Here is a 24,279-nt window from a genome sequence, read left to right on the forward strand (position 1 = left end):
AAGTTATTGTTCAGTACTGCCTTCCATCCTCAGAGAGACAGTCAGTCAGAGAGGGTGATTCATATTCAGGAGGACCTTCTCCGAGCTTGCATGATTGACTTCCAGGGCAGCTGGGAGCCGAAGTTACCTCTTGTGGAGTTCACATACAACAACAGTTACCAGGCATCGATAAGTATGGCTCCATATGAGGCACTGTATGGGAGGAAGTGCACGTAGCCAGTGTATTGGTATGAGGTAGGAGAGCGACAGAGTTGGGTCCGGATATTGTCAGATAGACAGCAGATTTGTGGCCAGGATTCGTGACAGGTTGAAGATTGAACAGAGCCGCCAGAAGAGCTATGCTGATCAGAGGCGGCGAGATCTTGAGTTTGCAATAGGGGATTATATGTTCCTAAAGGTAGAACCGATGAAGGATGTGATGAGGTTCGGGAAGAAGGGCAAGCTCAGCCCTAGATTCATCAAACCATTCGAGATCCTAGAGAGAGTGGTGACACTTGCGTACAGAGTTGCCTTACTGCCGAATCTGGCAGGAGTTCATAATGTTTTCCACGTCTCAATGCTGCGGAAGTACATGTCAAATCCTTCGCATGTGCTAAACTATGAGCCACTTCAGCTGACACATCATTTATCATTTGAGGAGAAACCCACTCAAATTTTGGATAGGCAGGAGAAGAGGTTCCGGATTAAGGTGATCCCGATGGTCAAGGTCAAGTGGCTGAATCATTCCGAGGAGGAGGCTACTTGGGAGACCGAGACAAAGATGAGGAGTCGCTACCCGAAGTTATTCAGTACGTTCTAAATTTCGAGGACGAAATTTTGTTTAAGAGGAGGAGAGTTGTAAGGTCCAGGAATTTAATTCACGTAACCTGAATACATGCCATCTATGGTTTTATTTTAAATTATGTGTTTAATTATTTTTATGCATAATTCATGCATGGTAGAATTTATTTCATGAATTTTTAAAATTTCATGCATTATGGTTTTTAAATGCATTTCGTGCTCGAACGAAGATCGGAGACCGAAGAATTTTCAGGAACATTATTTTATTACATGATTAATTTTTATTAATTATTATAAGATGTTTTAAAGGTATTTTTCAAGAATTGGGCTTTGTTGTGTATTTTTACCCCGCATAGCATAGTTTTTAACGGTACGCCAAATTTATCGTATCGAGGGACTTTTTGAGGGTTCGGCTAATATTTTCAAAAACTTTCAATCACAAAATATTTTTTAGAGTTAGTTTTGGACTTAATGGGCCTAATTTTAAGTTTTTTGGGCTTAAAACACTTTTAATCCTTTTTCATTTAAAATTAGAGCCCATTAGTTAAATTATGTCTATTTAATTACCCAACTAATCAAACCCTAACCCTACCTCCCTCACATCAACCGACACTCCCAACCCCACCATCGTTTTCTCTCGTTTTCATTATTCCTCAGCTGCTAGGCTTTGACCAAAGGGTTTTCTTCAAGAGAAAAATGTAGCGCACCAGTTCTTTTGTTAAAGAACTAAGGAACATTTTGTAACATCCTTTCTGCATCATTCACGTATTATATGTCTGTTGTGTATTCATTATGCATGAAATATTCCGATACAACATGATACATGAGATTTGTTCGGGTTAATTGCATGTTATCGCGTTTCTTTGCCTTCTACTCACGTTTTCCTGCATTTGTGCAAGGGGCTGCTGTATTGTTGATTCAAGGAGGTTGTTCCAGTTTTGGTTGATGGGGTTTAGGTGCTGGATTTGGAAGCTTGGTCGAGATTGGTGAGTTTGTGAGGGCCAATCAAAATTGGTGGTTTGTGCGTGTGGGTGGGGGACTTGATCGTTTTTCCGTTGTTCTGGCTGTACGAGGGCCTTCTCCGGCCCTGGACACCCTCGTGGGTATGAGTTGGGGTCTGGAATGGCTCGAACCATTCTGGAGTTGACGGAATGATCACTCGAGACAAGTGGAGAAGAATAAGCTGCGGTAGGAGCTTTTGATGAATCTCGGTTTTTAGAAGATAGCAGCGTGTATGGGACTAGTTGTTTGGTTCTGGTAGGTTCCTTAAGGCCTGGTCTAGGTCCTAGAGGTCTTGGTTCGGGGCTGTAACAGCTGGTGGTAGGCTAGGGGCGTGATTTTGGTAAGGTGAGCGAGTTAGGATACAAAATAGGAAGGGCCAAAATTATGGCATTTTTCTGGAAGTCAGCCGAGAGATTTTCGGCCTGATATTAAAATATTAGGATCCTTTAAGTGTTTATTATGTATGGTAAAAAGTTGGGAAAAATTCGGTTAAGTTTCGAGTCGATTCGGGTTATAACAGGGACTTCGATCCAAGTTTTAAAACGAATTGGTTATGTTCTGAAATGGGCTCGAGTTTATGTCTAGGAATGTTTTAAAAAATGTTTTGGGAAATTTTAAGGAGTTTGGTAAGCTTCGGGTCAATTTTAGAGCTCTAGGGGTAAAACGGTTATTTTGTTGTTTCCATTGGCAAAATGGTCATTTTGCACCCGGATTGAGATTTTGGTACTGGAAGTGCCCCGAGCACCATTTTATATTGTTTTAAATGTTTATGTATCATGTTAATTATTTTTATGAAATTACGATTAATACGTTGCATGCTTGGTTTAAAGGAAAAGTTACGTATATGCATGTTTTTTATTAAATGATGTATATGATGATATTTTTGAAAGATGGGAATTGGTTGTGACTGACGATGTATATGTATACGATGACATGAGATATGATGAGCTGAGGCCAATGTTCAGTGGACGGGTAATGTTGTCGCTGATGTCCCCGCCGTCCGGTACCGTGGTTATGCGTAGATGGATTCATCGATAGAGCTGATACGAAAGTCACAACTAATTAACTGAATTCAATTAAAAAGAAAATGTATACGTATATGATGACATGAGATGACTGGTTTTGACACGATATGATTTTACACGACACGTTTATGTTATGCTTTTAAGTTAATGAAATATATGTTGAGTATGATAATTTTCACTGCTGTGTGCATGTATATGTACTTTTAATTCCTGGTACAGGTGTGTTGAGTCTTTAGACTCACAAGACGTGTGTGATGCATGTGAGCTTGATGCTGAGGAGACTGGATGTTCCGAACTCTGAGTAGGTAGCCCTGGGGCGGTGACATGACCCGAGGATCGCATGTTTTTCCGCATTTGATTTATGATTTTGTGGAGAGGAATTAAACATTTTTATACGTTGATGATATTATGATTTTTACTCATTTATGTCTATGTTGTATTTCGGATGATGTTGGTTATTTTAAACTGCGCTATTTTTATTTTCAAATAGCACCTAATCGTCTAGCACCCGCTGAAATGAAATAATTAAAAGATCAAATTCTAGAATTGCTAGACAAGGGTTTTATTCGCCCTAGTTATTCTCTGTGGGGCGCACCGTTATTGTTTTTGAAGAATAAAGATGGTAATATACGACTCTGTATTGATTATCGAGAGCTGAATATAGTCACTATCAAGAATAAGTATCCTCTATCAAGAATTGAAAACTTATTTGATCAATTGCAAGGAGCATCGATATTCTCGAAGATTGATCTTCGTTCTGGTTACCATCAATTGAAAGTAAAAGAGCCCGATGTTCATAAGACAACGTTTAGGACTTGATATGGTCACTATGAGTTTTTGTTCATGCCAATTGGGTGGACCAACGCGCTGGCGATCATCATGGATCTCATGAATCGCGTATTTCAGCCGTATCTGGATCAATTGTCATAGTCTTCATTGATGATATTTTGATATATTCGAAGAATAAAGAGGAGCATAGTCTGCATTTGAGGACAACACTACAAGTACTACAAGATAGAAGGTTATTTGCGAAGTTCAGCAAGTTTGAGTTTTGGCTTGATAGAGTGGCATTCTCAGGCCACATTATTTCTAGTGATGGAGTCGAGGTTGATCCGAGTAAAGTAGAGGCAGTGAGAGAGTGGCCAGTACCGAAGAGCGTAACCAAGATTTTTAGTTTCTTGGGACTAGTTGATATTAGCGAAAGTTTATTCAGGGATTCTCATCTATTGCGGTACCCATGACCGCCATGAAAAAGAAGAATACAAAGTTTGTATGGGGACTTGAGTGTTAAGATAGTTTTGACAAGTTGAAGCAATCTCTGATTTCAGCGCCAGTGTTATCAATGCCATCGGGACAACGAGAGTATGTTCTGTATACCCACGCTTCGAAACTTGGTTTGGGTTCAGTTCAGATGAAAAATACCGAGTTATAACCTATGCGTCGAGACAGTTGAAAGTTCACGAGAAAAACCACCCCACTCATGATCTTGAGCTTGCAGCAGTAGTTTTTGTCTTGAATATTTGGAGACATTACTTATATGGGGAGAAGTGAAAGATTTACACCGACCACACAAGTTTGAAATACTTTTTCACCCAAAAATAGTTGAATATGAGACAGTGAATATGGCTAGAGTTGGTAAAGACTACGACCGTGACATTAGCTACCATCTAGGAAAAGTTAATGTAGTAGCGGACATATTGAGTCGAAAGACAACAGTTATTACTCAATTATCACTTCAAAGACCAATGCAGTCCGAGATACAATGGTTTGACCTTACAGTATATGCTAGGGGTGAGGCCCCTAATCTTGCCACCTTATCAGTACAGTCGACTTTGAGAGATAGAATCTGTGAGGGACAGTCTACTGATGAGCAATTGCAAAAGTGGAGAGTGAGAGATGAAGCCAAGGGCCGGAAGCTGTATTCTGAAGTTGATGGTATAGTTCATTATCGAGATCGTTTATGTCCTAGTGGCAACTCTTTGAGGGAGCTCCTCGTGAAGAAAGCTCATGATACATCATATTCCATTCATCCTGGAAGCACGAAGATGTACGAAGATCTTCAATTGTTATATTGGTGGCTGGGCATGAAACGAGACATCCTGCATTTTGTGTCCGAATGTTTGACATGTCAACAGATTAAAGCAGAGCATCAGAGGCCAGCGGGAAAGCTTAAGCCACTTCCTATTCCTGAGTGGAAATAGGAAAATGTTACTATAGACTTTGTTGTGGGATTGGCGAGGACTATCAAGGGGTTTAATGTTATATGGGTGATAGTGGATCGTCTTACAAAATCAGTGCATTTTCCACCTACCAAGACAACATTCACCATGACACAGTATGCCGATTTGTATATTAGATAGTTCGTCTGCATGGGATTCCCGTATCTGTTGTTTCTGATAGAAATCCGAGATTTACATCGTTTTTCGGAAAGAGTCTGCATGCAACGATGGAGTCTAAATTATTATTCAGTACATCATTCCATCCTCAAACTGATGGTCAGTCTGAATGAGTTATTCAAATTTTAGAGGATCTACTTCGAGCTTGTGTGATCGATTGCCAAGGAAGTTGGGAACTGAAATTACCTCTAGTTGAGTTTACCTATAATAATAGCTATCAATCATCTATAAGGATGGCTCCTTATGAGGCACTATATGGAATGAAATGTAAATCACCTATTCATTGGGACGAGGTTGGCGAAAGAAGGGAAATTGGTCCTAACTTGATCGAACAAACAATCGAGCTAGTAGTCAAAATTTGAGAGGGAAGGAAAACTTCACAAAGCCGACAGAAAAGTTATGCCGACAAGCGAATAAGAGAGCTAGATTGTAGTGGGAGACCACATATTTGTAAAAAATAGCACCTATGAAGGGTGTTATGCGATTTGGCAAGAAAGACAAACTCGGGCCAAGGTTCATAGGGCCATTTGAGCTTTTGGAAAGGATTGAAACACTAGCCTATAGAGTGGCACTTCCATCGATGCTATCTGGAGTACACATTGTGTTTCATATCTCGATGTTGCGAAAGTACATGTCGAACCATTCACATGCAATTGACTCTAAATATGACTTATGAAGAAAGACCTACACAAATCTTGGGTAGGCAAGAAAGAAGACTCCAAAACAAAGTCATTCCAATGGTCAAGGTCAAGTGGCTAAATCACTCGGAGGAAGAAGCTACTGGGAAATCGAGAGGGACTTGAGGAGTCGCTACCCGGAGTTATTCGGGAAGTTCTACTTTCGAGAAAGAAATTTTATTTAAGAGAGTGAGAAATTGTAAGGTCCAAAAATAAGACGACATAATCCAACTGTATGCAAGCCTAGGAAAATGGAAAATAACTAATTAAATGATTTTAATTGCTCAAATTGATTATTTTTGATATGTCTGTATGGTTTTAAAGAAGTGTTCTACTTGAATGCATAAAACCGTATTTTAAAGGTTATTCGAGATGCGATCGAGAAACGGAGACCGATGGTTGAAAAATGAAATTTGTTTTTATTAAATAATTGTTTTTAATTATTTAAAATAAGGTTGATATATGCTTTTTTTATTTTAAAAAATACGGAGTTTTCAGGTGATTTTATACGTCGAGACATAATTTTTATCGGTATTCGATTTTCAACGAAAATATGAACTTTTTGACAACTCGGCTAATAATTTCACAGACTTTCGTAAACGAAATAATTTTGTTATGAGCAATAATGGTCTTATTGGACACATTGTACCATGATAATGGTCCTAGGCTTGCACACTTATTATTGATCAAATATTTAAAGCCTAAACCCTCCCCATTATTTTCTTAAACTAACATCCCATCTCTCCAACACAAACAAGACTCCTAACACTCTTCAAACACATGGCACACACGATTTCAAGGAGAAAAGCATCGGTTTTCTCAAGGAAAATTCAGCCAAGGGTTCCCATTTTCGTTCCTCGCATCATCAACATATTTTCGTGCATATAAGGCATGCCATAATTCTTATTTTCTCATCTATCACACCCTAATATGTGTTTGATTATTTTTTCTTGAAAAACATGAATCCCTTTTCATTATTTTCATTTTTATTCATAACCATGTGATTACTGTATGATTTTTGTCCCAAAACTTGTTTTATATTTGTGTGAAGGCGCTGCCACGGTTAAGGGTTCAAGGAGGGAAGTTTTCACACAAGTTTAAGGGTCCTATGTTGCATGGTACTGAAGCCTCACGAACTATAACAAGCTGGAACTATTAGCACATGTTTTGATGTTCAATGATCGAGTAAGGGGGAACAACGGTGCATGGCTCGACCAGGGCTAGTCTGGGATGTGGTTGGGTCTGTAGAGGAGTCCTATCCACGCTAGTACTCAAGCTATTCGGCTAGTGAAGAGTCCAAGCGTGGGTAGGACTCTTCCCAAAGCCACCTGAGAAGCGGCATCGTGAAAGGAGGGCTTGTGGCTGGGGTCAGGGGTCTAGGCTAGGTCGGTTAGAGTCTTGAGAGGGTTCACGAGGGGCTGGGCTTGGTGTTGGCTCGAGGGTAAGGGTCCTAGGTGGGTTTTGAAGAGTCTGAGTTGGTTGCTACTAGGTTCGTGCAACACTTGTCTTGTGCAGGGGGCTTCAGTGCGGGTTAGGGCTAAGTACTAGAAGTCCAGTGGGCTCAGTAGGGTCTAGGGAAGGTCTGGTCAGGCTGGGCTAGATGAAACTGAGAGTTGGCTCAAGGGTTTTGGTTTAGGGTTCGGTTTATAGGTTTTGTATGGCTAAGGGTTCGAACGTTGTTCAACGGGGGTCGAATCATGGTTCACGAGGATAATTTAAATATAAAAAGTCTATGATAAAAATTGGGAATTTTATATTAAATTTTAAATTAATTCGTGAATTAAACGCTCCGCGAATAATTGAATAATAATTAGAAAGCCTAAAATTTAAGCTGAATAAAAATATGAGAAATTTAATTTAAGTTTAAATAAGTATTTGGGATGGTTTAGAGTCAATGAATGAAAGAAAAAGTCAAAATCGAGGAATTTTATGTCTAGGGGTAAAACGGTCATTTTACACCTGAAAAATAGTAAACATCATGGCAGTACCCTGAATGCTGTAATATATGTTAAAATATTTATCTTAATGTTTGTTGAATTTTATGATATAGAGTTAATGTTGAAAGATATGTTGGATGCTTGGTTTGAAAGAAAAATGATTTATGCATGTTTAAATTTTATAAAGTAATGAAAATATGAAATGTTGAAGAAAGTGAAGTAATTGTGACTACTACGATGATACAAATATGATGATATGTAAGGACAAGGCTTAGTTGATGGGTGAGAGTATCTATGATGTCCCCGCTGCATAGTACTATGGTAATACGTAGATGGATCCATCGACCTTCAGCTAATACGAAAGTCACAATTAACGATCTGAATTTGACGAAAGGAAAACGAATACATATATCATGAAAATGAATATGTTTATGATGATATGGAAAATATTTAAGTTTATGCATGATTATGAAATGTTATTTTAAGTAAAAGAATTTTCACTGTTGTATGTGATTGTATACGTATTATTTGTTATCAAGATTATGGTTTGCTGAGTCATTAGACTCACTAGGTGTGATCGATGCCAATAAGAATGATTTTGATGTTAGTGGAGGTCTTGATGGTTGATCTTATGGATTGGCATCGTTTGACGATTTTATGTTTTGAACCATTTCCTTTGGATTCTCAAATATGGTTGGAAGTTTTATTTTAAAATAGTGAAAAGTTATTTTAAGTACATATATGTGTCGGCCGAATCTAGTAGGATAGGGAAAAAAATTGAAGTAGTTTTTAAGAAAAACGAGTAGTGAATGTTTCAGGTGAACTTACAATTTTATCGAAATATCATAAGGGAAAAGGCCCCAGAGAGAGCCCGACGATCGTATTTCTATATTTTACAGCGGTATCTAGTGCCCATCTCCATGCGCAACGGTGAGCTAAGGCTGATCAGTCGACCAGAGGATAAAAGGCTAGCCACTTTCAAGGATCAAAATTCACCCAAAATGATAAAGAATGCAAAGCTTTACGATTAAATGATTTTACGATATATGATTTATTTATGCCTAAAATTATTTTAAATAAAAGTATGAATTAATGCATGTTCTTGTATATGTATTATTTGTTACTCATGTTTAGGACGTGTTGAGTCATTAGACTCACTAGATTTGAATGTTGCAGGTAATGATGATAATGAGGGAGGCATTGACACTTGAGTGGATCGATTACAGTAATACACTCCCGAGGGACATATATTTTTGCACTAGTTGATAGGCAAAGTTTAAAGATTTTTGCTAATGATTTTATTAGAGATTTGATGCTTCATTTTGAAGTTAACTTTGATCATGTTAAATGATCGAGCAAAACTTGCACAGTGAATAGTCCCAAATTTTATTTTATAAATGAAAGCTCGATTTAAATATCGCAAGTGCACGATAGTCAAGTTATAATAAACGTAAGTGAATACGAGTATCGATCCATGAGGACTGCGTCACACTCTTTTTATTTTCAAGTAAAATTCCTTTAGCAACGATAAATTGATTTGATGATGGAACTAATGTAGAATAAACAAGTAAAATAATTAAAATGCAAAGGAAATGTGTTCAAGAACGCAATGATTATTTGTATTAAAATCAAATGAGAAACGAATCTGTTGGGAATTTTCAGTTCAACTACCACTCATGTTTAAATACTTACACTCGACTTTTAATCGTGCATTCGACGGAATTCCCTAGACTAATTAATATACTCTGTCGAGCTATACTAATACTAATCATAAACATGCAGTAATCAAGTATCCTCAATTATTTAACAGTTCAAGATTGCATTACGTTCTATGGAATCCACTAGCTTTCATCCGGGTGAATTATCGCTATCGACACGTATCCAATTCCGTATATCTACTAAAATTGTAAATCCGTGGTCTATGCTATTCGATCCTATTGTTAATTATTCTATCGAAATCATTAACAACATGAAATAATCAATGGAAATTAGCTAGGCTTCGATTGAAACAAGAAAGAACAATAGCATAAACAAATCACTAATAAAACCGTCGATAAATAATATTAAACAACGAGTACGAGGTAGGATCCCCTCAAATGCCAACAAATCTAGAGTTTAGCTGCTAAAATTCATAATAAAAACCAACAACAATCTAAAAATTAAAAACTGAATAATGAAAATACTAAAGATGACGACGGATGACGGCCACGACGCGTGGAAATCTCGAGGTCTTCGAAATCTCCTTTGCTCCTAGCCTTTTCTCCAAGAAAATATGATGAAAACAATGATGTCCCACTGAAAAATGGCGCCCCTCTCGTGTATTAGGTCTATGGTGTAAGATAGAGTCCACAAAACTTGGAAACAAATCTTCTTGGATCTCGTCGCTCGCTAGGGCGGTCACTTTTGACCGCTGTGGCGAGTGGTTCTCGAATAAAAATCCTCGGCCATGTCTCTGGTCTCGCTGGGGCGGTCACTTTTGACCGCCCTAGCGATAGGTTCGCGCAAAAACTCCTCGGCTAGACCAACATTCTCGCTGGGGCGGTCACTTTTGACCGCCCTAGCGAGACACTCGCGCAATAGCTACTCGACCAAATTAAAATGCTCGCTGGGGCGGTCACTTTTGACCGCCCTAGCGAGACCTCTTCGCTGCTTTGACATATAAAATCCCACTTTTTGGTCCAATTCCTACAAAACAACCACAAAATACACGAGATCAGTCATATGCTAAATAATGCTAAATAATTGCTAAATTAAACTAAAACAAACTAATATGATGCATGAATGCGACTCAAAACCAACACTAAAAACACGTAAAAACGAGTCCTATCATTAAAGTAGAAGTCGAATTTTGGCAATTGACGATTTTAGGGATTTTATGCACTTTAGATTTAAATTGTTAAATTATTTTGATTTATGGAAAGGTTAAGTTATTTTTAATTGTAGGTTTTCGAATTGATGGAGCGTGGGTCGTTTCAGTTTGTGTTTTGTTTATGTACTCGATTTTAAGCTAATAATAATCAATCTCATAATACTACAGCTCAACACATTCTTTAATATCTCAAAGGTATTTTGATCGAGCAAAACTTGCACTGTGGAATCTTCAATAAAAATATGATTTTGTATGATCAAAAATTAATCGCAAGTGCACGATGTCAAGTAGTAGTATAATGTACGTGAGTACGAGTATCGTTTCACTGGAGACTGTATTTGACAATTATTATTTTCAGTTATTAAATCTTTAACAACGAAAATTGGTTGATTGATTATTACTACTATGATTTCAAGAATTGATTAATGAAATATAATAACTAAAATGGTTGATTAAAAATTCGATGAGAAATGAATTTGTTGGGAATATCGGTTCACCTACCCCTCGTTAATTAATTGATTCGTTCAATAATGATTATATGCTTCCGACAGGATTTCCTATTCAATTGAACACACTCTCTCGAGCTATGCCAAACTAATTCTACTCAATGAAGTAATTAAATGTCTTTAATTATTTATCAAGAGTGAATCGCATGTCGATCTATGAAATCCCCTAGTTTTCGCCCTACCAGACTATAACTATCGGCGCGTATCCAATTTCATATATCTATGTAAATTGTAGATCCACGGATTATACTACTCATTCCTATCACAAGTTATTCTCTTGAACTCACTCGCAATATAAAATCGTTATTAAAGTTAGCTATGCTTTAACAACACGATAAAACAATAGTATGATCAAGAATAAATCAGAAATCGATATGTGAATTAATTTAAATCAAAGTTCGGGGTAGGATCCCCTTAAATCCCAACAAATAATAAAGTTTAGCTACTCGAATTCATAATAGACATAAACACAACAATGTTTAAAAGATAAAAACTAAGTTAGAAATACTAGATTTGAAGAAAAATGCAAAGACGATACCCGGAAATCTTCGAATCTCCATTTCAAGAGAAAAAATCCTCTCCAAGCTTGTGGCGGCTACTCCAATGAAGTCTGAATGGATCCAATTCGTCCCCTCACTCCCTACCATATCATCCACCTTCAGAAAATAAGGTAAGGAATCGACCAGTATTTTTTCCAAAAATACAAGCACGCCCGGGCAGATGTAAGTTTCCGCTCGGGTGGATGACTTTCGCGGATTATTATTTTTTATTTCGTCGTTGGGGCGCCCAGGCGGATGTAAGTGTAAGTTTCCGCTCGGGTGGATGACTTTCGCGGATTATTATTTTTTCTTTCTTCGTTGGCACGCCCGGGCGGACGTAAGTGTCTGCCCGGGCGGATGACTCTTGCACAGACTTCTTTCTCATGCCTTCAAGGCGCCCGAGCGGATGTGAGTTCGCGCCCGGGAGGATTGTTTTCGAATTTTTTCTTTAATTTTCCGTTTATTGATAAACATAAAAATTGTACATTAATTAAATGTTTTATAATATAAATATATAGTTTTTGTTTTATTAAATGTTTAAATATTATATGTATTATAATAAATTGTATAAAATATAATTTGTTGTGTAATTACAAGTTTTTACTATTTTTTACAGGTTCGATAAAACAAGAATAAACTTGGAGTTTCAAATGGGATTAAGATGATTCTTGGACCTGTAGAAAGTTGATGTTAATATCTACAATATTGATGGCAAGCATGAGATAAAAATCTTCTCACAAGTGGGATCAAATTAGGCAACAAATAAAGTTACCAAAGGAGTGGCAGTTTTACCATGCTCTAGTATTTTGACCATATCTCTCAAATTACTTGGTCAAATGGTTTGAAAAAAATACCACAACTAGACAACTCAATTATCCACATGTTTCTTTTATGTGAAGAAGCAAATTCGGAGAAGAAGATTTTCAAAAGTGATGTGTAATATAATATAATATCTTTGAACACCAATGAAGACTTTTGTGTAAAAAAATAATATTTTATTTGTGGTTGTCTCCCCAAATTTGGCTATAAATAGGGGTGCATTGTAATGTATTGAGATATCCCTCATTCTATGAACAAATCTTTGAGTTCATAATAATTCTCTCTATATTTTTCCTTTGTTTCTTCATTTAAATATAATTAGCATGATAATTTCATATTCAAAGCTAACTTCCTAAAGTTGAGATGATAAGGTGAAGCTCTTGGCATGATAATAAGGTTATTATAAGGTAAGAATCTATGTTTTATATTATTTAATCATTATTTATTGTTTATGTTATATTTATTTCTTTAAGTATTTTTATACCCTACTTATAAGCGGGAGTTTTGATTTATTGTTGTTATATGTTACACTAAATTTTTGGAACCATTTAAATGTTAGTTTGGTTTTACCAACCATTTAAAGTGGATGCCTTGATTTATTATATATGAATATATCATAATATTAATTTTTTGGTACCATTTAAATGTTAGTTTGGTTTTACCAACCATTTATAGTGGGAACCTTGATTTAGTGTTTACAAATATATATAGCACAATAAATACTTGACCACATTTATAAGTTTTGGTATATATTATATACTTATAAGATAATAATATATAATATAATATAAATATGATTATTTAATATATTGGAACCATTTTATTAAGTGGATTTCAATATTGTTCGTTAATGTTAACTTTATTAAAATACCAAGAGTGGATCCTTTAATCTCAACTACTTAAATTAAAATATGAACAATTAAAATTTACCAATTAAAGATTCAAACAATTAAAATTTAAAAGAAACAAAAACAAAACAAAACAAAAAGACATTGTAGTGGACTTGTAATTACCTTAGCTTCCCTGTGGATACGATATCGGACTCACCGAATTATACTACTTGTGGACAACCTGCTCTTGGGAGTGCAACAATCAGAGTCGCAACAAGTTTTTGGCGCCGTTGCCGGGGAAGTATAATTTAATTTCAAGTCTATTTAATTTTCTTTATAGTTTATTTTTCTTTATTTGAATTTTTATTGCTTGTGTGTTTTTATTTTTTTGCATTTGCATGAGCATTTGGTCACGTACACTTAGTGGTCGACTCATTCGAAATAACCATTTATTTTTACAAAACATGGCGGAAGAACCCATCCAAGAAAATGAAGATGAAATTCAATCTCAACATGATCATGATAGACGAATAACACTTAGAGATCACATGAATCCTACACGTATTAGTGCACCTTCATGTCTAGTTTTTCCCCCTGATGCATCTCATTTCAATTTTAAGCCTGGTATTATCCAACTTTTACCCAACTTTCATGACTTAGATTCTGAAAATCCATACATGCATTTACGAGAGTTTGAAGAAGTGTGCAACACATATAATGATCTAAATTGTAGCATGAACACCATTCGACTTAAGCTTTTTCTTTTTTTTTAAAGATAAAGCTAAAACTTGGCTACAAAATCGTAGATCGGGATCCATTCGAACTTGGGATGAATTGCAACAACAATTTTTGAAAAAGTCTTTTCCATCGCATAGAACAAATTCTTTCAAAAGGCAAATTGTCACTTTCACTCAAAAACAAGGAGAAACTTTTTATCAGTGTTGAGATAGATACAAAGAATTGCTTAATATTTGTCCACATCATGGTTTTGAAATTTGGAGGGTTGTTTCTCAATTTTATGAAGGCTTAACACCTAAAGATAGGCAAATGGTTGAATTTATGTGTAATGGAACATTTGAAGATAAAGATCCAAAGAGGCAATTGAGTATCTCGATTCATTAGCTGAAAATGCTCAAAATTGGGACACTATAGGTACAATCGAACCATCAAACAAGATTCAATCTCCTACATCTGGTGGAGGTATGTACACTCTCAAAGATGAACATGATCTTCAAGCTAGATTCACCTCTTTGGCAAGAAAAGTTGAGGCACTTGAATTGAAAAAGAATGGTAAATTAAAATCTGTTCAAGAAATTGTGTGTCACATCTGTGATACATGTGATCATTTTACAAAAGATTGTCCCACTTTGCCTTCTTTTAAAGAATGTCTCCATGAACAAGCCAATGTTTTGAACAATTTCAAAAGGCCAAATTTTGAACCATTTTCTCAAATTTACAATCCAGGTTGGCGAAATCATCCAAATTTTAGTTGGAGGAATGATAATGCTGCACAATTTTCGCAACCACATTTTCAAAATCAGCAAAATTTTCAAAATTATGCACCTTATGTTCCTCCACCTAAAAGGAATTTGGAAGATTTATTGAATTCTTTCATTGCAAAGCAAGAGTCTATCAATACTCAAACTGCTCAAACCATGACAGATTTGAAAGATACTCTTGCTAAATTTGTATCTGCACTTAATGTTCATGAAAAAGGTAAATTTCCTTCACAACCTCTGCCTAATCCCAAGGATCATCATTCACAAACTGGAACTTCTGGAACTCAACCGATGGATCAGGTAAAATCTGTTATTACCCTTCGAAGTGGTAAGGTTGTGGAAAAATCCATTCTTGAACTTTGTGAAGATGATGATAAATCAACTTCAAAGGGTAAGGAAGTGGAACCCATAACTTGCGAAGAGGAGGTTCAACAGACAGTGTCACCACCATTCCCTCATGCATTGAAAAATACAAAAAAATCAAATTTGAATTCTGATATATATGATATTTTTAAACAAGTAAAAGTTAATATCCTTTATTATATGCAATAAAACAGGTACCATCATATGCCAAATTTTTGAAAGACTTGTGCACTGTGAAAAGAAAATTGAATGTGAAAAAGAAAGCATTTTTAGCCGAACAAGTAAGTGCAATCATTCAAAATAATAATACTTTGAAATACAAAGACCTTGGTTGTCCTACTATTTCATGTATTATTTGAGAACGAGAGATTAAAAAAGCCTTGCTTGATCTTGGAGCTAGAGTGAATTTACTTCCATATTCGGTTTATCAAGAACTCAATCTAAGCGAGTTAAAACCTACTTCGGTAACACTTTTACTTGCCGATAGATTTGTTAAGGTGCCAAGAGGTATGGTAGAAGACGTATTGGTCGAAGTTGATAACTTTGTATATCCTGTCGATTTCATAGTTTTAGATACACAACCTATCGAAGCTTGTAATGCAATTCCTGTAATTCTGAGTCTTCCATTTTTAGCAACTTCTAATGCTCTTATAAATTGCAGGAATGGAATAATGAAGTTGTCATTTGGTAACATGACCTTGGAGCTTAATGTGTTTAATCTTTGTAAGCAACCACATGACAAAGGAGATAAAAGTGAAGATGAAAATCTTATTGAAACTCTTGTGGAAGAAAACATTCAAAAAGGAAGTACTCGTCAACAATTAGATATTTGTTCAATCGATACTGTTAAAGAAATTATTGAAATTGATCTTGATGATTTTATTATGTATCACCTGTTACCAGGATCAGAAAAAGAATTTGAGGCAAAATATGAGAACAAAGACGAACCACCCATATTGGAGTTAAAACCCTTGCCAGAAGAATTGAAGTATGCATTTCTTGGAGAAGATGAAACATATCTGGTGGTAATTTCTTCCAAACTATCAAGTAATCAAGAAGGTAAATTAGTTGATATGCTTAAAAGACATAAAAATGCAATTGGTTGGACACTTAAAGTTCTTAAGGGCATTAATCCACTAATTTGCACTCACAAAATTCACTTAGAAGAAAATGCTAAAACATCTCAACAACCACAAAGGAGATTAAATCCACACATGAAAGATGTTGTGAAAACTGAAGTTCTCAAACTACTTGATGTTGGGATTATCTACCCTATTTCTGATAGTAAGTGGGTAAACCCAACACAAGTAGTTCCAAAAAAATCTGGCATCACAGTGATAAGAAATGAAAAAGGTGAATTGTTAACAAGTCGAGTCCCATCTAGTTGGCGGATGTGTATTGATTATAGAAAATTAAATGACGCCACTAGAAAAGATCATTTTCCATTACCATTTTTGGATCAAATTTTAGAAAGAGTAGCAGGTCATCCATACTACTGTTTTCTTGATGGATTCAGGTTATTATCAAATTCCTATTGCACTCGAAGATCAAGCAAAAACTACATTCACATGTCCTTTTGGAACATTTGCATTTAGAAGGATGTCATTTGGATTATGCAATGCCCCAGCAACATTTCAAAGATGTATGCTAAGCATTTTTTGCGACATGGTGGAAAATTGTTTGGAAATTTTCATGGATGATTTAACTGTCTTTGGGAATACATTTAATAATTGTCTTGAAAATTTAGAAAAAGTTTTAAAAAGATGCGAGGAAAAATGTCTTATTTTAAATTGGAAAAAATGTCATTACATGATTACTTCTGGAATTGTTTTGGGACATGTCGTGTCATCTCATGGAATTGAAGTTGATAAAGCAAAATTTGATGTCATTGCCAATTTAGCCCCTCCAAAAACCATTAAAGAAATTCGCTCATTTTTGGGACATGCTGGATTTTATAGGAGGTTTATAAAGGACTTTAGTTTAATCTCTAAACCCATTTGTAACCTCTTAACAAAAGACACTGCATTTGTCAAAATGCTTTTGATATAATCATTCGACATTTAACATCAGCTCCTATCATGCAACCTCCTGACTGGTCTTTACCATTTGAAATCATGTGCGATGCGAGTGATTATGCAGTCGGTGTAGTACTGGGTCAAAGAAGAAACGGTAAGCCTTATGTGATATATTATACAAGTAGAACTTTAAACAATGCTCAAATGAATTACTCCACAATTGAAAAAGAACTAATTGCTGTAATATTTGCATTAGATAAATTTTGTTCTTATTTGATTGGATCAACGACTATTGTGTTTACTGATCATTCTGCTATTAGATATTTGTTGACCAAACAAGATGCAAAGCCACGACTGATACGATGGATTTTGTTGCTCCAAGAATTTGACATTGTGATCAAAGATAAAAAAAGGAACCGAGGATGTCGTAGCCGATCATTTATCGAGACTAGTAACAGGATCATCTTGTGAAATGACACCAATTAACGATAATTTTCCTGATGAACATCTATTTTCAGTTACTACTACACCTTGGTTTGCTAACATAGTAAATTTTCATGTTACAGGAAAAATGTCACCGCAATGGAGTTCCCAAGATAAAAGAAAATTTTTGAATGAGGTAAAAAACTTTTATTGGGATGATCCATATCTGTTCAAGTATTGTCCAGATCAAATTTTTCGACGTTGCATACCCGACAATGAGGTAAGTAGTGTCATTAAATTTTGTCATTCAGAAGCATGCGGAGGACATTTTTCTTCAACGAAAACGGCTGCAAAAATCTTGCAGTGTGGATTTTATTGGCCCACTTTATTTAAAGACACCCACGAAATCTGCAAGATCTGTGAAAATTGTCAAAAATTGGGTGCGATTTCAAAAAGAAACAAGATGCCTTTGAATCCTATCATTGAAATTGAAATCTTTGACTGTTGGGGAATTGATTTTATGGGACCTTTTCCACCGTCGTTTGGATACTTGTATATTTTAGTTGCAGTTGATTATGTTTCCAAATGGATAGAGGCAATTCCATGTCGAACAAATGATCATAAAATCATCATCAAATTTTTAAAAGAAAATATTTTTAGTAGATTTGGAATTCCTCGAGCCATGATAAGTGATGGGAGAACTCACTTTGTTAATAAACCATTTGCTTCATTAATGAAAAAATATGGTACTACTCATAAAGTAACTACTTCTTATCATCATCAAACAAATGGACAGGTTGAATTAGCTAATAGGAAGATAAAGCAAATTTTGGAATAAACTGTTAACTCAAATAGAAAAGATTGGTCTCTTCGACTTAGTGATGCACTTTGGGCATATCGAACAACTTTAAAACATCATTGAATATGTCTCCCTATAGGTTGGTTTATGGAAAACATTGTCATTTGCCTGTGGAATTAGAACATAAAGCTTATTGGGCGATCAAAACTTTAAATTGAAGCATGGATGATGCCAACAAATTGCGTAAATTGCAACTTAATGAACTTGATGAACTCAGAAATGACGCGTATGAGAATTCAAGGATTTATAAAGCAAAAATCAAGTCATTTCATGATAAAACAATTCTTAGAAAATCTTTTGAGATTGGTAAAAAAGTTTTGCTTTATAATTCTCGACTTCACATATTCCTAGGAAAATTACGATCAAGATGGACAGGCCCATATGTTGTAAAGCATGTATATCCTTATGGAGCTGTGGATATTGAAAATCCTAAAAATGGTGATGTTTTTAAAGTGAATGGACAAAGGCTTAAACCATTTTTGGAAAATGAAATATTTCAAGAAGAGTTTATTTCCCTTTCTGATCCTTAAATTTTTATGTTGCATTTAATTTTGTTATTTTTTATTTCAGGTTTCTTTAATCTTTTAATTTCCCGGTTAAATGGCGGATAACGGTACTCCGTGACTCTCATAGTCGGTTAAATCAGTTTCCCACAATTGCTGATACAAAAAATAAAAAAAAAATCATTTCATTTCTTTTCAAAATGGATGAAATTCTCTCAAAAATTTGTAAATATTTTCCCTCTGTTTCTGAAAATGTTCTAAGAAAAATTTATGCAGGAAGGTGTGAAAGATTGAGATTGCTAATGCAAAAAGGAATTCCATAAGATATTCGTCATGTAATAGAAGCTAAGGTCCGATTAGGAGGAGAAGTTCCACATTCATTGCTCATTCGGTATTTGCCTGGATTAGGAAAAAGCACTTATGCGAAAAAACGAAGGGCCAAAAGTTTAGGGGTTTGTCATAAGTGTGCGAGATGGACTTGTGACAAACGATGCAGATCTTTGGGATGTGTTTCCAATAACAGAGAAGATAAAATTGGTTTCATTAAGAATGGGCTGAGTAAGGAGTTTTTAGATAACATCTTATTGACTCTTGAGACGCATTGTAGTGGACATGTGCATATTGAACTTCTCCGTTTATGGAAACAATTCCAAGATGAGCGTCATAGTCTTGGGAATCCGACTAAAAAAGAACTTGTTTGCCAATTTATAAGAAAATTGGATGGGAAGCATATCCTCGACTCATAGAAGGCGTTGAAGCCGTTTCTGGACATAAAACCAGAGGAAAATTGTGAGCCACAATCACACTACTGTTTATATGCATGTGTGTCATTATTGTTTTTACTATTTATTCTGTTTACAGCTGTGACCCATAGTTTTGTTATGATAACATATTACCCCTATGAAATCTCTCATCTTTCTCTTTATTTTCGCAGACAAAAAAAGAAAGTAAAAACATGGCTAGATCCTCTACACAAACATTGAAAAATATTTGTGTATTTTGTGGGTCGAGTCCTGGAAAAAATGAAGTGTTTGTAGAAGCAGCGAATAATCTTGAAAAGATATTGGCTGAGAGAAAAATTCACTTGGTATATGGGGGAGGTAATATTGGGTTAATGTGATCTGTTTCAACATCTGCTCATCTTGGGGGTAGTCAGGTTTTGGGTATTATTCCTACAGCTTTAGCTGAAGGAAATATTACAGGTGTTACGATTGGGGAGGAATTAAAAGTTTCTTCTATGTATGAAAGAATCACTCAAATGATTGAAAATTCTGATGCTTTTATCGCACTACCAGGTGGGTTTGGTACATTAGAAGAAATTTTTCACACTGTTTCTTGGGCACAACTTAATATCCATAATAAACCTGTGGGCTTGTTGAATATCAATAATTATTATGACAGTTTGTTGACATTTCTTGATAAAGCTGTGGAACAAAATTTCTTTTCAGAAAATTCACGACGGATGCTCATCTGTGCTTCGACTGCCGACCAATTAATTGATAATTTGGAAGCTTTTGTTCATAAGCATGATCCGATGATAACAAAGATCAATTGGTCGCAATCAAGCAGTAAGAAAAGAATGTTGGATCATTGATTCAAAAGTCGTGGATTGGTTTGCGTTTGTTTCAGTTTGTTATCTTAAATAAAATTCCAGGTGATATCTCTTTCATTATGTACTCTTTATTAATAGTTATTTTGACATTAGGGACAATGTCATATTCTGATTGGGGGGATAACAAACTTAAAAAAAAAAATTAAAAATAAAAAATTAAAAAATACTAAAAAATAAAAATAAAAATATATATTATTTTATAATAAAATCATGTTTATTGCTTGTATCTTTGTAATTTTTGCAAAAATATCATACATTACATATTTGAAAGGTTTAAATTAGAAAATGTATTAATCTATCTAAGGATGTTTAATTTTTATTTGAAAAAAAAAGTCAATTTTAATATTCTGATCAATATAAAAATATGATTTATGAAATCTTTTTGAGTGATTAACCATTGTGATAAAATCAAGTATTAAAGTATATGGCCCAAGATATACCTTATAAGAGTGCTTTTAAACTCACACATATTTTGTGAGTGAGTGGAGAGGACTGAGAAAACAGCTTTCGAGCCTTTATTGATCATGAGAGAGACTATCTATTGTTTAGATCTTGAGTTCTTATTTTGAAAAAGAAAATGATATTTCCTGAAAAAAAAAAGAGGAGAAAAATACAAAAAGAAAGATATTGAAGATTTATGTAATTTTTAAGTTATATGCTACGACCCATATATCTCTCATAAAAAAAAAGAGAGAAATTTATTGTACAAATTAAATAAATATGTGGTCAAGAAGCATAAACTTAGTCTGATTCCATGATGTTATGAAAAAAAAAAGAAAAAAATATATCAGGAAAAAATATATAATAAGAACAACTAGATTTTGAATCATTGGATTTTCTATCTTTTGATTAGTTTGGCTCATCTGTCTGTCTGCATTCTGTAAACCATTTTTCTGATCATTTATCTGTATTCCAACTCCATGAGAGAAATCGTTGCCATAAATTGAAACATTTATTAACCTGTGAGGAAATGGAGTTGAGACTCTTACTAGAAATTTCTGAAGGTCGTGTACTTTTTACTACCTGAAATAAGCTTTGAATTGATCATCTCAAATTATTTCATAAATTATAATTATGATGATCTTGATATAACTTTGACAGTTTTCAAATTTAATTTAAACACTTAGATAGTTCTGATTGCATTTCTATTTAAATTAATCAATATGTTTTGTATTGCTATTAATGCTTAAATTGCTAGGGACTAGCAATAAGCTGGTTGGGAGGTGTGATAAACATAAAAATTGTACATTAATTAAATGTTTTATAATATAAATATATAGTTTTTGTTTTATTAAATGTTTAAATATTATATGTTCTATAATAAATTGTATAAAATATAAGTTGTTGTGTAATTACAAGTTTTTACTATTTTTTACAGGTTCGATAAAACAAGAATAAACTTGGAGTTTCAAATGGGATTAAGATGATTCTTGGACCTATAGAAAGTTGATGTTAATATCTACAATATTGATGGCAAGCATGAGATAAAAATCTTCTCACAAGTGGGATCAAATTAGGCAACAAATAAAGTTACCAAATGAGTGACAATTTTACCATACTCTAATATTTTGACCATATCTCTCAAATTACTTGGTCAAATGGTTTGAAAAAAATATCACAACTAGACAACTCAATTATCCACATTTTTCTTTTTATGTGAAGAAGCAAATTCGGAGAAAAATATTTTCAAAAGTGATGTGTAATATAATATAATATCTTAGAACACCAATGAAGACTTTTGTGTAAAAAACTAATATTTTATTTGTGGTTGTCTCCCCAAATTTGGCTATAAATAGGGGTGCATTGTAATGTATTGAGATATCCCTCATTCTATGAACAAACCTTTGAGTTCAAAATATTTCTCTCTATATTTTTCCTTTATTTCTTCATTTAAATATAATTAGCATGATAATTTCATATTCAAAGTTTTACACTTTGAATAATGAATAGCTAACTTCCTAAAATTGAGATGAAAAGGTGAAACTTTTGGCATGATAATAAGGTTATTAAAAGGTAAGAATCTATGTTTTATATTATTTAATCATTATTTATTGTTTATGTTATATTTATTTCTTTAAGTATTTTTATACCCTACTTATAAGCGGGAGTTTTGATTTATTGTTGTTATATGTTACACTAAATTTTTGGAACCATTTAAATGTTAGTTTGGTTTTACCAACCATTTAAAGTGGATGCTTTGATTTATTATATATGAATATATCATAATATTAATTTCTTGGTACCATTTAAATGTTAGTTTGGTTTTACCAACCATTTAAAGTGGGAACCTTGATTTAGTGTTTACAAATATATATAGCACAATAAATACTTGACCACATTTATAAGTTTTGGTATATATTATATACTTATAAGATAATAATATATAATATAATATAAATATGATTATTTAATATATTGGAACCATTTTATTAAGTGGATTTCAATATTGTTCGTTAATGTTAACTTTATTAAAATACCAAGAGTGAAACCTTTAATCTCAACTACTTAAATTAAAATTTGAACAATTAAAATTTACCCATTAAAGATTCAAACAATTAAAATTAAAAAGAAACAAAAAAAAAAACAAAACAAAAATACATTGTAGTGGACTTGTAAATTACCTTAGCTTCCGTGTGGATACTATATCGGACTCACCGAATTATACTACTTGTGGACAACCTGCTCTTGGGAGTGCAACAATCAGAGTCGCAACATTTATTCACGACTCACCTGCATTTTCACCAACTAAATTCATAAGCAATATAAAACATAAATTATGCTAAAATAACACAAAATGCATGAAATCTAAATGATAAATGCAACACAATGCAACATAACATGGTAGGAAAAACACGTAAAATCCCCCTACATCAACCCCCCAATACTAACCTTTTGCTCGCCCTCGAACAAAACATGTGACAAGACAAAATGGAACATGACAGAAAGTAGCTCGACAGTGAATTCATAGTCATCAACTAGCCTCAGCGAAACTCAACATATTCCCTTGTTGATCAATGTAAAAGCTTGACTCTTTGCACTTGCATTGGTCTAGACATTGTTTCAAATAAAAAACCGAACGTGTATGTGTGTTTCGTTAGTCCTAGCATCATAAATGACAGAGGGGTCCATTCTCAACCATTGTCAGAGATTTAAATCAGTCTGTTAGTGTAAATCTTACTCTCCTTTATTCCTCTGCACTCAGTATTCACCAGCAGCGCCCATTTTTCTATCATTTTTTTGTTTTTTTTTCGACTGAATTGGAATACCGTAATAAAAAGACTATATTAGAACCTTTCATCTCAGATTCAAATCCATGTGTTTTACATTTTTAGCCAGGAATAGGATTGCATTCCTTTATTCGGCTACTCAACACCTTACATCTCCAACTTTAGCCAGGAATAGGATTTCATTCCTTTATTCGGCTCTCCCATAGCTTACATCTCCATCTATATTTTTTGTTTCAAATCGCTGCTGATAGTTACCTCGATTCGAGAGAATTTAGTCAAGCTCAATTCACTCCTTCAAACATTTTCGTTCCCCACTTTAGTTTTAAATTTTCACCATCTTATCATGCATTCTTCTAGTTCTAACATTTGTGCAAAGAGAATTCAATGTTTTAAATAAA

General features: G+C 34.4%; 1 pseudogene; it reads left to right on the plus strand.

Annotated features, from left to right (window-relative positions):
• Window positions 1–13,649: 13,649 nt before the first annotated feature.
• Window positions 13,650–19,788, plus strand: LOC140831414 (uncharacterized; annotated as a pseudogene).
• Window positions 19,789–24,279: the final 4,491 nt, after the last annotated feature.

The sequence above is a fragment of the Primulina eburnea genome, chromosome 5 (assembly GCF_022965805.1).
Source record: "Primulina eburnea isolate SZY01 chromosome 5, ASM2296580v1, whole genome shotgun sequence".
Taxonomy (NCBI): domain Eukaryota; kingdom Viridiplantae; phylum Streptophyta; class Magnoliopsida; order Lamiales; family Gesneriaceae; genus Primulina; species Primulina eburnea.